Source organism: Dermacentor silvarum, chromosome 7 (genome assembly GCF_013339745.2).
Source record: "Dermacentor silvarum isolate Dsil-2018 chromosome 7, BIME_Dsil_1.4, whole genome shotgun sequence".
NCBI classification, from domain to species: Eukaryota; Metazoa; Arthropoda; class Arachnida; order Ixodida; family Ixodidae; genus Dermacentor; species Dermacentor silvarum.
The window spans coordinates 159,853,991-159,872,777 of record NC_051160.1 but is presented as its reverse complement, the minus strand read 5'-3'; the positions used below and the strand labels follow the sequence as shown (position 1 = coordinate 159,872,777).

General features: G+C 44.4%; 1 protein-coding gene and 1 long non-coding RNA gene across 2 annotated transcripts in view; one reads left to right on the top strand and one right to left on the bottom strand.

The window, feature by feature from the left end:
- The window catches only part of LOC119459311 (cytochrome P450 2J4-like), a 644,696-nt gene that overhangs the window by 92,960 nt on the left and 532,949 nt on the right, over window positions 1-18,787 (bottom strand). The window lies entirely within an intron of this gene.
- LOC119457401 (uncharacterized) lies at window positions 9,512-15,095 on the top strand. Its single transcript, XR_005193241.2, has 3 exons — window positions 9,512-9,668; window positions 10,835-10,938; window positions 13,299-15,095. It is a non-coding gene; the product is annotated as an uncharacterized LOC119457401 (long non-coding RNA).

Genomic DNA, 18,787 nt, shown 5'->3' with positions numbered 1-18,787 from the left:
ATGCTCCAAATGCCGGCCACCTGGGCGTTTTCACGCACCTACGACCGCGTGCGACAGCGGTTCTTTTGGCCTGGCTTATATCGTTCGGGGCGCCGATACGTTGCTGCCTGCGAACGCTGTCAACGCCGCAAACGTCCTGCTCTTCCTCAGGCTGGCCTGCTTCAACCTGTCGACATTCCACCGGAGCCTTTCTTCCGCATCGGCCTTGACTTGCTCGGACCTTTCCCTACGTCCGTATCCGGCAACAAATGGATTGCCGTCGTAACTGACTACGCCACCAGATATGCCATCACGCGCGCCATGCCCAGTAGCTGCGCTACCGACGTTGCAGACTTTCTGCTCAATGACGTCATTCTTCGACACGGAGCTCCGCGTCAGCTTCTTACGGATCGTGGACGCTGTTTCCTTGCAAAGGTCAGTGACGAAATTCTGCGTAGCTGCTCTACTGAACATCGCCTTACGACAGCCTATCATCCACAGACCAACGGTCTTACCGAGCGGCTCAACCGAACTCTCACGGATATGCTGTCCATGTACGTCTCTACTGAATCACCGCGATTGAGGACGCCGCCCTACCCTACGTTACTTTTGCCTACAACTCGTCCCGACATGACACTGCCGGCTATTCGCCGTTCTTTCTCCTGTACGGCCGCAACCTGCGTTGCCCTTCGAGACGCTCCTTCCTGCTGATCCATCCGTACCAACCGCATATGCTCAGGACGTCCTCTCCCGAGCCAGAATGGCTCGCCAGGTTGCTCACACTAGGCTGTGTGCGTCGCAGGCCTCCCAAAAAGAGAGCTATGATAGCCGGCACCGCGAAGTAGAGTACCCTCCTGAATCTCTGGTCCTACTCTGGACGCCGTCTCGACGCCAAGGCCTGTGCGAGAAGCTCCTCCCTCGCTACACAGGACCCTACAAGGTTCTCCGCAAGCTCAACGATGTTGACTACCTCATCACCCCGCTCCGAGATCGCCCATCTTCTTCTTTGCGTCTGCTGCTGATGCTGTCCATGTGTCGCGGCTAAAACCCTACTACACCAGCAGTGCTGACTCATTTTAGAAGGCGCCGTGACGGCGCTCAGTCCGCCGGGGGTGATGTTACGAGGCATTGCGTATGAGCCTGCCATTAAAGGACCGCTGTGCTACGAGAAGAGGAAGAAGACGGGACATGCTTCGTGAGATGCTGTCAGCCATTCTCTGATAGCAGCAGCCTGTATATATTGTCTCTCCAGTGTACTTGTGAATCCCTGTGACAATATTCTCAAACTTAATATTAAAGTGCGAGACAAAAATTGACAGCCACTTTAGCATACGCCAAAGAGGATGAAAGCGAAAGTCTGTACGCTCTGGTGACATTCATTAAATTACTGACATTCTCATTCGAATGCATCGTTACTTTTGAAGCGAAATCTTCATTACGCTACCTCGGGCAGCCGTCAGCGACTCAACAGTTTTCACCTTGAGAGCTAGAGGTCAAACCACAAGAGAACATCAAGGCGCGTTATATTCCGACGCTATCGGCACGCGGGCGAGAGTCATTAGACGCCGGGCGCGTTCGGAGCGCATTGGTCGCGCGTCCGATTACGTTGGCGGCGCCAGTACGTCGAACCATCGGTCGAACTATAGCCGCTGTTGTTCTCGCCAATGTGACATAACCTGTGAGCGCGTTCACGCTACCTCGAACTATATTTAGGCCTTTACGGAGCCCTGAATGGAGACATTGTCGCCGTTTCCCGAGTACAGTTGGGCCCGTGTGCGAGTTGCAACCAAGTCTCACTACTTTACTGTTAACCGCAGTGTCTTCATAGGCATATAAAATAATGAATAAACACTGTATTTATTTCAAACATGTCTGTATATCATTGCGAAACCACACCTCGGAAACAGATCGACAATGGGCCTAGCCAGGGCAGTGAAGATTTCGTAATCAACCAGGGTTAACGAAAGCTAAGCCACACCAATGTTTTTTGGCATCCTTCACTATCGGCCACCTTTGTCACAACAAAAAATCTACATGGCATTGATAAAATCATAAGGACGTTGTGTACCCGATATTTTAAATACGAATCAAATTGTATTAATTATTAGATTTCATTCAGGAGTTTACTACTCGAAGTTGTCGAATATTTGTTCCAGTTTTAATATTATGGATGCAAACACTAATTGCAGTGTGCTGGGAAAAAGAAAAATACAAATTCTGTAGCCACACGTCTTTGGCATGCTAAAATTGCGCTGTATGTGTATTTAAATAAATTGAAAGTCAAGTCAAGTCGAGTGAAATGGAGACTTGCTACGGAAGGCATTGTAGGAGAACCACAATTACCCCTATATGCGTCAGTTCTTGGATCAATACATTAAGAAGGTGATCTCGCGCACAATAGCTTCCTCTCGTTGAATAAACATATCTTGACTTACGCAGCATAATAATGGTCGTCTTGATCTAGGCAAAGCAATTTATTATTTGTTAATGTCACCATGTTCGCACTCAATTAAAACAATCTGAGCCTCTGCAGAGCCGCAGATTGTTTTACCGCAGTTGGCTCAATTGTGCCCTCGCATCAGACGTGATGGGCTGCGGGGCTGCCAGAAGCAGCATAATAATTCTTTAAGGCACAGTATTGAAATGGTAGTCTGAGATACAGCTAGACTATGGTATGTGCTACATTAATTGGAAAAACGGAACGTTGCATCAATGACCGACTGAGGGAGCATGCTAATATTATTGGTAAGTGGGACAATGTGCTCCTTCATGCGCACTGTAAGGCCTGTCCTTGTGAACCACGCTTTAAGCAAGTATCGATTCTGGGCAAAAGTGCGGACAAGACTACCGGAGAGTTGTTGGAAACTTTCTTTATTAAAAGAAAGAGTCGGATTGTGTAAGTGATACATCTATTACATTGTATTCGGCAGAAATGTGCTTTCTTGAAAAAATGTTATCATGACCATGTTGCTTGATGTCACACCTTGGCTCTCTGCGCACGCGCGGAAGTTAAACTTATTTCCCTATGTTCTGACGCTGTCATTAAACACTTGGTAGTTTGGCGCTTCCCTGTCTCCTCTTTCTGTCCCCTTTTCACGAAATGTATTTCGCGCCACATTCAAGTATACCTAGGAAATGTGTTGATTATCTGCATCGCGTAAGAGAATTTTTGTGTAACTTTTGTTTGCGCAGTGCCGGCAACTACACAAAAACAGGGAGAAAAGCGACAGTCTCCTACCGTCTATACATCGTTGTTTGTAAAATGGGTGAGAAGATTGTTTCCTTTGTTTTTTAAGTTAACCGCATCAGTGCTTAACCGAGTCAGTGCTTTCGCCGCCAGGGGGGGGGGGGGGGGCAATGTTATGAGGTATGCACCTATCCTGCGGACGAAATAGAAGTGGCAAAGCAGACGTGAAAGAGAACGAGCTGTATCCCGACCCACCATTTTTGTTGTTGCGGTTGTCCCTCGCTGTCACTAGTAAATATTGGATATAAACCCTTTTTGACATCTCCCCGTAACAATATGCACGCGTGCTAATCAAACCACAATCTCGCTTGTATCCTGCCCGTCAACCATGAGCGATAATAAGGGAGTGACAAAATGCTCTTCCACAGTTTAGTTCCACCTTTCTTGGCGAAATTGATGAAAACGTATGCTAGTGCAGTATTGGCAGAGTAAGCATTGCGTATCTCAGGAATCGATTACGGGCTCCTTGGATGACGGGCTTGAAGTCATCCATTCCACAAAATCATTCGTCTAGGTAAAGATAATTCATAAAGTAATTATGGAAAGTAAACTAAGTACTACCTCAACTTATTGCAATATGTTTGAATCTTTTGTAAAGAAATCACTAGGAAATCATTTAGACATCACATCTTCCCAATTAATAAGCGCAATATGTGCAATCTCTTTCCTAGACAGCCTCTATATAGGGTGTTCTATTACGTATGCATACTGGCCCGGCAGTTGGGTAGCTGTCGCGTTGCGATGCTGAGCACAAGGTCGCGAGCCCTCTCCCGACCATCCGGCCGCATTTAGGCGGGCACGAAACTCAAAGACGCTCGTGTTCTTAGATTCAGACTCGCATAGGTACACATGGGCCACTCCACCACTGCGTCTCCTACATCCTAAGTTTCGCTTTCGGACGGTAAACTCATGACTAATTCAATCATTGTGTATGCAGGATCAGTACCAGTGTTAGTGCTTGTTTTAAATTTCTTATGAAACCAACATACTTGCATATACTTCATTGAAACCTATTTTCGCATCGAGCGAAGTACTGCGGATGTTCTCTGTTATGCTGAGGATGATAGAAGACGCTATATCTCTGGGCCATTTCAGAAATAGTTATCATTTCATAAAGAGCCTCTCCGCAGAATCGGGCATCCGAAACAAGCGCGGTGCGTATATAACACGCTGACGATTGTGTCAACACAGAATCAAACGGCTTCGTGGTGCGAAAAAAGCTGTAATTTTAAACGAAAGCCATAGTGCCCTTCTGCTCGATTGAGACCCTATCCTGCAGGAGAACGAATGTCTCTTGTCTGACCACGTTTAAGTGAGACGCATTGCCTGAAACGCTACCAAATATGGCCTACCACTTCAGAAACCATCCGAGATAGAACGCGGAATAGTGCCGCCGGAAACAAAGAATATCATGGAGGAGCGGCTCGTGTCGTAAATATGACGCGGTTGCTCGGCTTCGGTGTGGGAGAAGGCAGAAAACGATCGTCGCTTTCAAAATTTACGATAACGTTTGGAAAGGGCCTTTTTAAGCGAAACAAGAATCTGCCATTCATGAATGCAGTATGTTGACATGGAGACGACATATGCACTCAACGGTGGTGCAGGGTGTCCAGGGGTGTCATGCATTAGTCAGCGCTGCGTCAGTTCGCTGCGTTAGGCTTGGTAAGACTACATTACTGGTACAGAAAATTCTTCTTCGTTCTTGTTTTTCCCACGAAAAAAAGTTATTACACCTTACGAAATACCTTGCATTGTGCATACATAGTTCCTTTTATTGTAGCAGCGTGTTATTTTTCTTCTTCGAATTTTTGTATTTCTTATCAACAATCAATAAAAATATCCACGCCTGCCTGGGCCACGTGTTATCCTGCAGTATTCTGTAAATAACCTAAATATTAATATTAAAAAGTAAAATAAACGACTGTTTCAAGGCGATACAAGCATAATAGGCACCTCATGCTAAGCAAACTCTGCAACTTAATACACTGTGGTGCAAATTATACGGCTCTTAGCGATCATTTTGCAATTTACTGAATTCATATGTCAAACAGAAGCACCAATCAAATTCAGATATACATTCCCAACGTATACACTCACATACGATTTCGTGCATCCAAGAGAAATGGGGACATTGATTAAAATGACAATCTATGCAAGTTTATCTATTTATTTAGGATACCTTACAGGGTCTGAAGCGTTGAGTAAGGGGGACGTACAAGGATAGTATAAGAAAATGCGAGATGCACAGGGCAAAAAGAGAGCTAGGTCTAAAAGACATAAGTACTAGGCACACAATATTATAAGTAGAACATTTTGCTGGGCAAGTTGGTTGACATCTGAGGAAAGCATGTTTGGGCTAACAGGCAAACAAATTGGTTTCTACTGGAAAAGTAGAAAAGGATAGCTCGCGCGGTGAAACAGACGTTTCAGTGCCCGACCTATCCTTTCCTACTTTTCTTTCCAAGTCTTTCTTTTCCTGTTAGCGCAACCATGCTTTCCTCACACAATATTATCATTGGAGGTACATAATATTATCGTTATCAATATTTGTAAACAAACAGCCCAAGAATAGCGCAACAGCATAGAAACACAATATGATACACAAGTAAACCTTATTGCTGCCCTGATGTGTTTGAAAATATTTGCGCAGCTGAAGATGGGATGATTGCAGATAGATGCGATAATATCGAGAAGATCATTCCAAAAATGATGGCACGTAGAAGAGCTGATCAATTAAAGGCTTATGTTCTTTCGTGTATGTGCCTTATGTTTAGGGATTATGTACGTCGTCTTAAATGCCTGAGGACGCTTCAAGAAGTAACGGAGATGGCCTGGCGCTGTAACAATATTGGTGAAATAAGCCGAAAATTGCAAAGGCGGGAGGAATGTCTCATGACTCGAGAGAAGTATCAAATTTGATCTGTGATATGTTCTAATAGGGACTGTTATGGTGGTCGCAAAATAAAATGTTGCACCTTCATCTAACTCAAAGGAAAGTTTTGCTGTCGTGAAACAACTTCTCAATAAATTTTGATCAAAGGCAAATTTTCAGGAAAAATATGATGTCAGATACCATCGCGAGTTTAGTAGACGCTCGTTCGTGCACTTGCAAATAATTATGCGATTAGCCTTCTTTGGGCATATCAGCCAGTTTGCGCTTTGTGTGTATGTATGTATGCATGTATGTGTGTGTGTGCATGTATGTGTGTGTGCATGTATGTATGTATGTATGTATGTATGTATGTATGTATGTATGTATGTATGTATGTATGTATGTATGTATGTATGTATGCATTATGTACGTATGTATGTGTGCATGTGTGTCAGCACCTAACCTCTTTCCCGCCAACTTGGGTCCATGGTATTTGGCGCTCTTCAACGAACCTTTTTGAAACCTAATTGGGTCACCGGACACGCCCTCTTTTCAAGTTTTCAGTTTTCATATATGAAAACACGTAATAAACAGTTACGCAGCAATCATAAAATTATTGGCAATCGTATCAAAATCCCCAATCATCTCTAAATGACGGATACACCGCCGATTTTCATTTTTCTGGTCTCCACTAACGTCCTACACCATTCACTGACCCAAGTAACACAGAACGTTGTGTAAACGTTGCTTGATCATAACAAATGTCAGGCAACGTTAAACAGCCAACCTCAACGTTGAACGTACGTTGCCAGCTGTACGTTCAAGTGATGTCACAAATAAATGTCACAGCAACATCCCGACACCCACGTTGTGTCAACGTTGCATGTAAACATCAATTTACCGTGTAAATGCTATCAATGAAGCAACGTTACAAAACAGCACGTTCCCGAAACATTGCCGGATGTCACAAATATTGACATTAATGTGATGCCAGGCTGCTGTAGCATTTCGCATGTGTGCGTTCATGCAATTATAAGATATTTTCATTCTCAACTCAAAACTCATCTTTATCATACAGTGAGGTATGGAGATGTATAGTGGTTATGCAGTAATTAATATTTTCTAAGAAATACCATGTTAAATTATGTGTATTGTGCTTCTCCACAGATAAGAACTGCTACAAATTATATTAATTAAATGACACAAGCATTCACATGACGAAAATGCTAATTGTTGCAACGGTTTACCTATAGTAGACAAAGTTACGCATAAAAGCATTCCCTTCTTCCGCACCAAATGCACTAGACCTTGCGACTGCTTGCACGCCAGATGCCCCTATAAGTGGAAACATTAGGCAGTCGCCATCATGAAAGGCACAAGCCCCATGATACCAGCTGCATAAAAATAACGAACACATCCAGACTGCACAGTGGATACACACAGATCATACCCTGTGAACCACGAACCTCTCTTCAACGTCTATAATTGATCCAAACGTCAACGTCTTGAGGTGACGTACATATTACGTCTCGAGTACGTACCTTTTTTATAAGGAAACGCATGGATGTCCATAAGATGTACTATCTACATGAATGTTAGACTACCAGATAACGTACTATGGATGTACATAGGATATCATTCAGGCACCATAAAATTATTTGGTACACATAGCACTTGAACCATACCTCATACATTTCGAAGGCATGCAGGATGTATGTATGAATGTATGTATGTATGCGCTTACGTGGTGTGCACTGTTATTGTTGGGTTTTTATTGTTATTGTTATTATTATTACTATTAATATTTAACTCGCCCGAAGTTAGGGATATGAAATTACCGATAGATTTACCCCTCATTAGGAAGTGCTACAATATATTTTAATGCCTGAGATGTTTGAGTAAATAAGAACTATATTGAAATCTCGGGCAACAAAAAAAAATGGAGGACGCAAGTTGCGCCGTTAAGAGTGGAACGCGATAGAGTTATCGAGCCCCGTTCGCATCGCATTTTTCTTTATGACTAGGCTTCACTGCAACACAGAATGTGGGACATCCAGCTTAAAAGACCAAACTTACACCAATCCCCTTAAAGTGGGCTTCACTTTTAAACAGAAATGGATTGCTGGGAAGACGTTTTTACAGGGGCAATATAAGTCGTCTTATATTAAAATGTGAGGGCCTTGGGACCTTTTTACTTATTTTATTAAATGATTGCTATTGCCCCGACGCGCGCGCATGTCCAAAACGCATTAGGCAGGCTTAGTCCCAATTTGACCTTGTCGAGGATGCGGGTGACATCTGGATAGGATTTTCGCAAGTAAACTACCCGAGCGCACCACTGTTGGTATGGTAGAAATGCTGGAAAAGGGGTTTGTGTTTGCGTTTCCTCGTAACAGAATTGTTTTCTCGTACATTCAAATTACAATCCGATGCCACCATGGTTGTAGGTTGTGGTTTTTCTGACGGATTTTACTGTGAGAAATTCAATTTTTGTTCATAAACACCTTGCGCCACACGGAGGGCCTGCGCGGTCGGGGTGGTTCGGGATGATTTTCTCCGCCACGGACGCCGGCGCTTACGCCGACACCAACGCCGCATTTTCTGCGACACGGGGTCCTTAACGCTGTCGTGTTAATTTATATGACTGACCTTCAAGGCTTATCTGCAATCCACTCCACAATGTAAGTATATTCCCCGCGCAGCCTCGTAATATTGCACACGGCATTCTGTCTAAATCTATATTATATAATTGCTGTTCTATTTTATTTTATTATTTTTATCTCATGTACTATTTTAATATGATTGTGTTGTTTATTTTGTTGCTTTTGTATAGTTTAAATAATCTCAAGAAGTGACAGTTCCCTGAAATATAAACAATATTACATAATTGCTATCTTTTTATTTCGACGTGCTATAAATCATTGCATCCAAAGTTCGCCTTTATCTCTTGCCTACCCTAATTCGATAATTTTTGGTTGGTGCACGTGTAGGTATAGGAATCGGTATTAGTATTGTGCTAATTGCTTGTTGCTACGAAATAACTTTTTCTAGCAAATGAACGTAAAATTTCAATTTTCGCGCCAAAATCCTGAAAATTGTCCTTAACAAAATGGCGCCTACAGTAATCAACAGCCTTTCATTTATACTTTAAAGACAAAACCTTGTGAACGTTGCGTTATTGTATAATTATTATTACATATTATTACATTTAATATTATAAAATAATAACGTAAATATAGTAGCAATATTAAAGAAGAATTGGCAAGAAGCAGTTTGGCGCAACGTCTCGCATTTTCCTTCTGCCTGCTTTGGCGGCGTATTTGCGTTGCGATTGCGTCATTCTTCTCGGAGCCGGAGTGAACTTCAAGTCGCGTGTTTGCATGAGTTTTTTGAAGTGCTGTTGGGGCTGGGGCTGCGTGATCCGTCACTGGCGTCCTCCAGAGTGCCCACCGATCAGAAAGTCGTACGAACCGCAAGCTTTGAACGTCTGTTTATCGCACCCTCGAAAGCGGCGGCACAGAAGGCGCGATGTGAGCTCCGGTGGGAACAGCAGCCCTTTGTCTCGTAACGGTAAGTAAACGTTTGTTAGCGTAGCCAGCATGCTTATGTGTATTGATTATGAACACTATGTTGAGAGATGTCAACAGCGGAGCACGCCGCGAGGTTGCCGAAATGTTTAAAGCGCTTGGCCAGCTTGTCGAGGCAGGCGACAGCTTTGCGCACCGGCAGCTCAGTAAGCGTTCGCGACGGGCTAGCGGTAGCGTGTCCAAAAGTGAACCGCAAGCGAGCTACTCCGACAGCGAGTATCCTAGCTTCAGTGCAGTAAGCGCAACGCCTGTTAGCAGTAGCGCGGCTACAGGCCGCGCTACTGTTCAGGGCTGGTATTTTGTAGCGATGCCTTTCCGATGCTAATGCCTCTTCGCGCTTTTCGCGCTTGGTCAGTGGGCAGAGTGACGGTCCGCTCACGTTATCAACGGGATCAGCCGGCCGTGAGTGGTGGATGATAAATGAAGTAAATAAAGCGCAAGGCATCGCTTCAAAATACCGGCCCGGATTGCACAGAAAGCAGCTCAGATTGTTCAGATCGTAATGCTGAGGTTTTCGGCGACTGGTGTCTGTGTGAAGCCGGTGAGGATTCATAAGGATGTATTTAACGCTGACGTGCAGGAAACCGCAGAACGGGCAGGAAGCCAAAGCACTAGCAGCTAAAATTTCGCAGCTTCGCTTGCAAATTGGGCTCTACAATGTAACATTACCCACAGGTCCCTGACACCGCTTTCCGACTTCTAAGAGCACACGGGTGTTTCCGGAATCTTTCAAAAGATGCTAGAACTTTTCTGAAGACCCCCCGTGTGGCTGTCGAGGTATGTGTATGTGTTGCCTTAAACTAGCTTAAATTTCGTTGATAAATTTAAAGAAAATTAGAGCATGCTTCCACTTCAAATACACCTGCTACGTGTTTTGGATCTGCTGTTTGATAATGACAAGAGCATATGTAGGTGGAACGTGGTTGGAGTGGAAGCATGCGTATTTTGCACATTGTATACATCAGAGCATTTGGAGCACGACCAAATTTTTTGTGATCTTTTTTATTGGCTGAGTTGTTGAGGTGATAAAATAGTTTTGCTGTGAGGAAGTTCGAGATGTAGTAATTTGCTTACTGTGTCAATAAATAAGTATGTTGGAATTTGAATGCTTTTTTTTTCATGTAATGACAAAATCTTTATTTAACATAGGTGCCGTCCAGACTGGCCATGAGACCAGCGAATTTGCTGTAGAAACAGCCATCTGGGAGTGGCTGCGTCACGCTCCTGCCAGGCACAGAACTGCCATTGCCAAGGTAATGTGTCTTCATATGTGTCGCAATGGTTTAAACATATTGCAAATGTGAAACCAGCTATGAAAGACACTCCTAGGATACGAAAGCAGATTTGAAAAAAAAAAACCTTTCTGCATGTTAACTGCAGCAGCAATGAGGTATTTTTTCGAACTGGGCAAGATAGCATGACTGAGGCTTGCACTCAAGCTCTCCGGTATTGAAGAGGAAGCAACTGTCATACAATTCAATTGGGTAGGCAGGTAGGTAGTAAACTTCATTGATACAATTGGGTAACAGTAATTTTTGCTACAGTTATAACAAAATAACTGTAAGCTTCTTAGCAAAACGTACACTTATTATCATTTACAGTAGGCACTGTCGAGTGTAGCCGTGCATTTGAAGCACCTATTTACTATATTCTTTCATCGTAAACTTGAAGCGTAAGGAAAAATTTAAAGGGGGCTAAGTATCGTGCAGTAAGCTGGGGAATGGACGAGTTTAGTGTGATGACATAGAAAGATCGCTTCACTGTATATGCCAAGGTACGTTATATTTCAGTTTGGCAAGATGACTGCAGAAGATTACGTGAAGTGATAAGTTGAAATATTATCAAGCTGTACGGTGTGGATTCATTTAGAGCAACAAAGACGCTAAAGATCATTAGGATAAATATTTGTCTAGCAGTGAGCTTAGAGGTACGAGATTTCTGGCTTTATATTTTCTGCTTTAGATGGAGGTTGTGGACATTTAAACCCTACAAAAAGAACTCGTAAGCATCATCATCATCAGCCTATTTTGTCTACTGCAGGACGAAGGCCTCGCCCTGCGATCTCCATTTACCCCTGTCTTGCGCTAGCGTATTCCAACTTGCGCCTGCAAATTTCCTAACTTCATCATCCCATCTGGTTTTCTGCCGACCTCGACTGCGCTTCCCTTCTCTTGGTATCCAATCTGTAACCCTAATGGTCCACCGGTTATCCATCCTACGCATTACATGGCTTGCCCAGCTCGTAAGCATCATGGTGTCCTAAATAATATACTGCATAGCTTTTGTGTCAACCAGCCTCCCAAAAACCAAGACTGGTTCTAGATAACCTGTATAGTGCATTATTCAGGGTGGTCTGTGGTCCAAGTCACCAAGTGCTCCAGTACTGTGTTACGTGCTCCGCCGCTGTGCCGAGTGCTCTCCATTTCTGCAGTATACCAAGTGCCCCTTTGCGTCTCCATTTTACCAAGTGCTCTAATATTGCCAAATGCTTGACCACGTCTGCAATGTGCCATATTAATTTTCACAGCGTCCTACGAAATGCATGGACGTTCCAGTTAACTTTGCTTCAATGCATAAAACAGCATTTTCCTTTAAAAGTTCACTGGAACGCCCATGCATTTCGTAGGACACTTTGAAAATTAATATTTTGAGACTGGTTCACTCCTGAGAATTCGTTGCAAGTGCATATGCCTTGCGAACTCGGCGGCTGTAATTCGTAGATTGAAAGATGTGCCGTAAAACAATTAAAAGGTTTATTAGGATAATTGTGTTAATTATTCAGTTAGGCATACTGATTTCTTGAAGAAGTAGTGGCCACCTCATCGTGTAGTTTAGATCAAGGATTATAATTGTGCTATGTGCCACAGGCAATTTTTAAAAATTTTGTGCAGCTAAATTGAAACACTCTGTATATGTAAGTACTGACACGATACCACTGACTTGATACCGGATTTTGAAAAAAAAAACTATTCTGGCAAGCCACAGACCACCCTGAATGCACTATACAGGTTTTCTAGAACCAGTTTTGGTTTTTGGGAGGCTGGTTGATACAAAAACTATGCAGTATATTATTTAGGACACTATGATACTTACGAGTTCTTTTAGGGTTATGTCCACAACTGCCATTTAAAGCAAAAAATATAAAGCCAGAAATCTCGTACCTCTAAGTTCACTACTAGACAAATATTTATCCTAATGATCTTTAGCGTCATTGTTGCTCTAAATGAATCCACACCGTACACCTTGCTAATATTCAAACTTATCACGTCACGTAATCTTCTGCAGTCATCTTGGCAAACCGAAATATAACATACCTTGGCGTATACACTGAAGCGATCTTTCTATGCCATCACACTAAACTCCTCTATTCCACAGCTTACTGCATAATCCTTAGCCCCCTTAAAATTTTTCCCTACGCTTCATGTTTACGTAGAAAGAATATAGAAAATTTATTGAGAGCAAATCTTAGCCTAAAGTATTGTTTTTTTAACAAATCCATAATATCTACAAATGGTATATGATTTTTTTTCTCACCAAAGTCTGTGTTAAAAGTTATTAGCTCGCGGCATTTTATGTTGAATTCTTTAACCTTGCGTGACCATGTTTTCTGCAGGACTGTGCCACTGAACAGCCCGGATATGTGTGACATGGTTCCCTCGGCCTGTTGCACCTTTACCTATCACCCGCAGCATCTAGCTGCCAGAGTGGCCTTGCTTTCTTCAGCGCTGTGCCACTAAACAGCCCGGGCATGTGTGACATGGTCTCCTAGGCCTGCGGTACTTTCGCCGATTACCCGTGGCGTCGAGCTCCAGTGTGTTGAGTTGTCCAATACTGCCAAGTGCTTTATGATGCCACCAATGTGCCAAATGCTCTAGTACTGTTATGTGCTTCGCCACTCTGCCTTGCGCTCTCCACATCTCTCCAGTATATAAAGTGTCCCATCGCGTCTGCATTTGTGAAGTGCATTACCAAGTCGCCAAGTGCTCCAGTACTGTGTTATGTGCTCCGCTGCTTTGCCGAGTGCTCTCCGTTTCTACAGTATACCAAGTGCCCTATTGCATCTCCATTTTACCAAGTGCTCCAATACTGTCAAATGCTTGACCAGGTCTGGAATGTGCCATGTGCTCCACTGCAGTGCCAAGTGTATACTTTGTAAATGATATACATGCCTTAAGTTCAACCAATAGCTCTACTGCATAATTTATCCATACAGTTGGTCTTCAGATAGACTTCTATGTCAGTATGTACACATATTGTAGAGTTGTGTTACTGTTCCTGTAGAGTAGATGTGGGTCAACATGTTTTTTCTTCATAGAAGGCTACAGCGCGGAACCAACAAAGACAAAGAACACAGACACAGTGTTGACTTTCAACAAGAATCAGCTTTCTGAAAGTCAGTGCTGTGTCTGTTCTTTGTGTGCCTCTCCTGTCTTCGTCGGTTCCGCGCCATGGCCTTCTACGATGTTCAAGCAGCAAGCCCAACTGGTTACTCTGCTCAAATGTTTTTCTACCATTCTTGGCACCTTTGTGCCGTTTCCTATATCAAGTGCCCAGCTTGCTATGCAACTGCCGAGATTTGTCACACCAGCGTGCTGCTGCCATTGATGTCATCATTGCTAATACAGCCTTCATAAATAACAACATAAACTTGGACAGCACAATATTATTTTTAAATTTTCATTTCATTCTAATATATAAAGAAGGTTGTACTTATTTGTTTATTTCTACTAACATTCTGCAGATATCACAAGGACCATGCATTGCGTTTAATGTTTTACTCACAGAAGATGTGTGCATCACTCCTGGAAGTTTGTAGTTTGTGTATTTCTAGTCAGGTTTTGTGGATTTTGCTTCGACCAACTTTCTAGTCACATTTCGCAGATTTTACTTGCACATATATTGATTTTGTTTTACTTGCACATGAATTGTCTGCATTTTGACAAGGTCACAAATATATCTGAGAAAATATTGAGCTTTATGCTGCTTGATGTAAGAGTTGCGTGTTCAAAAGAACTCTTGTTGAAGTTCATGCTATTCATCGCTTCGACATTTCAGGTCTTGCTGTTCATCTTAGTATTTTTTATGCAATATTGTCTTAGCTGCATTTTATGTATGGTATAACAGGGATTCCTCAGCGAGAGCTTGAGGTATACTTTGCAAGGGCATTATTTAGGGATTTATTTCTCTGGTTTAGCTAGTTCTATATTTTCTAAGCAACGCTATCCTAAAATTCTGTATGATATAGGTCTCATTTTTGCTGTTCAACATAGCTTTCATTTTGTTAAACATATCCTGAATAAAAGCTTGAGATACTCTTTGAGGATGTACGCGTGAGTTTGTTTTAGTTCTATTTTTTTCTATGAAAGGTTACTTTATTATGTGTAATGCTTGTCCTAAAATAAAATTTTGCTGTGGAACCAAAGTTTCAAGGCTGGTATCATTTTTCTATCACGTGAAAAAGACACTACACGATTGCCGCACATGCTGGGGAATGTATAAAATTACATCTTGGGAACGTACTTATTACGTATTTCGGCTCAAAACTAATATCCAAACAATGTAACAAATGTCCAGCAATTACATCCATATAACATCTTTTCAACGTAAAAAAAGAGGACTTTTGACAGTACCACCTACGTAGATTTTACGTAAACTAGATCTATTTGAACCTCTAATAGAGGTATTGAATGTCCAACTGAAATATCTAATGGACATCCAGGCAATGTTTATGGTTTATAGGGTTCTTCTTCTTCTTCTTCAGTATCGAAAGTAGCTTCAGGAACAAGCACCGTCGTTGTAGTTGAGGAAGACTCCGAGAGGACAAATGCATCGTTGACAGCTGCAACTTCCTTAATGTGTGCGATCTTCAGCCGGTGTTCAGGTGTTTATACTCCTGGATGAAATTCGTCGCTGTTACCTTCGCTTTTCCTGCATGTAAATGGGAGATATCCCTAGTGAAACCAATTTCACGGTTCAGTAGGAGGTGGTTGTCGTTCTCGACTATGAATTTAATGTCTTCGGTTACTTCTGCCAGGACGGAAATAATAATGCTGGCGCGAGGCCGAATACTAACTTGGTCTTCAAGGAAGCTCAATGCACGCCGATCGGAAGACCTCTCCGGTGGTATCGCGTGGTCTGTGGACAGCGTTACCGACTTAGACTTTTGGGTCAATGGAAGAGCCTTGTTCATTAAGAAAGTCACTGCCGAGGCTCAAACCGAGACAGAGACTGCATGGAGCAGCCCGATTTTTACGAACTGTCATCTCCACCGGCTGGATCCTACACTGAGGCTACAAATTTCATCGAACTTCCCCCGCCGTGATGCAACTTTACTTTGCCGCCTCTGGTTAGGGGCTTTTACGAAAGCGTACTCATTCCTTCTGGGCATGTCCGACACACCAATCTGTGACTCGTGCAACTGTGAGGAGATGGTGGAACACGTGTTGTGTTTTTGTCATCTTTGTGAGACGGAACGCGAGATTCTCCGGAGTGTGTTAAACCGATTAGACAGGAGACCTTTTTCAGAGACAAAGATTCTTGGACCGTGGCCCCACGCGTCGCAGGCTTACAAGCGACACGGGCATTGTTATAGTTCATGAAGTCGACTGGCCTCAGTGACCGATTGTGAAGTGTTGGACAACCGCACGTGTTCATACTGCGAGTACTTTCTTCTCTCTCTCTCTCCTTTCTTTTCGTCCCTTTAAACCCCTTCCCCCGTGTGGAGTAGCCAACCGGACGTGCGTCCGGTTAACCTCCCTGCCTTTCCTTTCTTCTTTTTCCTCCTCCTCCTCCTCCTCCTCCACTGCCGAGGATTATGTCTCCCGAACGCTGTAGGAGGATAATGAAGGTCGCAAGCTGGGTCTGGTCATGAACGGCAATTTTTGCCGTGTAGATTCGAGTCGGCGTTATCAGGTGTCCTCCAGCTGTCCGGATTGAGGGTCTTCCAAGTGGTCTTTACTTACTTAACTTGGCGGCGAACTTAACTTGGCGGCGACAGAGTATTCGGCTCCTGTATCGACTAGGGCGGTGAGGTTTTGGCCATTAATAAGAACGTCGAGGTCGGTGGCTCTTGGCCTTGCGTTTTAGTTCGGCCGTGGCGTCGGATCACTGCTACGTCACGTTGTCCCGGTGCTGTGACGTCACGCCTTCCAGTTTTCTTGAGGTGGTATCTGCTTGGGTTTGAGGCGGCATCTGGATGGCTGAGTTTCTTTGCGGCATCGTCGAGGTGGTTCTTGCAGCGTCGTCGTCGGAGGATCTTCGGCATTTCGACGAACAGCAACCGCGCCTCTATCAAGTGCTTCCTTTAGTTTTCCAGATATGTGTTCACGAAGCGACCCTGACCTGGACCAGTGTATGGGCGGTGCCAGCGAACTGGCAGGTAGTCGGGGTCTCGACTGCATTGCGGCCAGGTAGTCGGCTATATCCCGAGGCCGCTCGCCTTGCTGTGGACGAAGCACGTTGACGGCGAAGTCTCGTAGTCCCATCTCGCGGTAAGAGCATCAACGGTAGATGTGGCCGGCTTCTCCGCAGTCATAGCAGAGGAGGCGGTGGTCCGGATCGCGGCATACGTCTGTCTTCCTAGAGAAGCTGCGCTGGGCCACAAGCTGGCGTGCTGGTGGTGGGGTGGCGGACGACGAAGTTGCAGCGTTGCGGTATCCAGGCGGCGAGTGACCGTGGCGTAGGCCACCGCTTCCAGCTGGGGCTGCGGCGATTCCGGCTGCACCTCAGGAAATTCGAGTGATCGCTGAACTCCATTAGATGATGTAAGTGATTCTGCGACCTTGGAAATACCTTCTGCAGCTCCTGACGAACGACCACTCTGATGGTCTTGCACAGGTCGTCGGTGCCGAGTGCTTCAACATCGGTGTAGTTTGCAGTCAGCGTTCAGCGGTTATAGAGCCTTGTCCACATTCCGAGCGTCTATTCAATAGTTTGGGCCTCGGAGAGAACTTCAGCAACCATCGTATGCGGGTGGCGTATCATTCTGGCGAAGAACTCTTGCTTCACAATCCCGACCAACAAGCGGACTTTTTTTCTCTTCTGACATGTCCTTCGTGAAAATCGCGATGTTCTCGTTGGGTGCATACACTCAGAATTCCAGCAGAGCTTCGGCCATTTCTTTTCGGACGACGCTCGTCAAGGTTTTCAATAAGGTGCTGCGAAAAAGTCCAATGTCGTCAGAGTTCACTCAATTCTCAAACCACGTTCGAGCCGCGCGCTCCAAGGAAAAGTAGACATTGAGCAGCTTGTCCTGGTAGTTCAGTTGTTGAGCGCCGCGACTCTTTCATACATTTCCAGCCAGCTTTCCGGGTCTTCAAATGACGATTCTTAGAAAGTCGGTGGCTCCCTGCCCTGCTGCAATACAATTGGTGTAGGTGGGACTGCAACTGTCATCGTGGCTGCTGTCGCTGCGGCTTAGTGTCTATGGTGTTCACGAGGTCACGGGATTGAATCGCCGCCGCGACGGCCGCATTTCGATGGAGGCGAAATGCTAAAACGCCCGTGTACCGTGCATAGGGCACACGTTAAAGATACCCTGGTGGTCAAAATAAATCCGGAGGGTCCAACTACAGCATGCCTCATAATCAAATTGTGGTTTGGGCATGTAGAATCCCAGAATTCAATACAATTATCTCGTGGCCGTGCCCTTTGTCTTTTCGGGGAGAAGCCCATACTCCGGGGGCCGGTTTCGAAGCCTCAGGTAAGCTAGAAGGTTCGGACGGTGTCGGTGTTGTCTTCGCGGCTTGTTTCACGGCTTTGCGGGGGGGGGGGGGGAGAGTCCGGTACATGAACGCTGAGCACCTCTACTAGATATCACGTTGTAGTGACTATGACTAATACAGTAGCCAGAACTATGAATCACGTAACTAACTCCTGAACTCTTGATTGGGCGAACTCGCACCCAGCAAAACAAGTAACACTCAGGCGCAAAGATAGCGGCGAGCAATGTCGGTGATTGTCGAAAATCTGGGGCTGAATTCACAAAGCTTTTCATTCGTAAGTGCTGCTTGCCATTGGCCAGCAGCATTCGCTAATGATATGTCCAACACCACGATTGGCTGACACCTGCTTCTGCGAACAGTGTTGGCGTAAGAAGGCTTT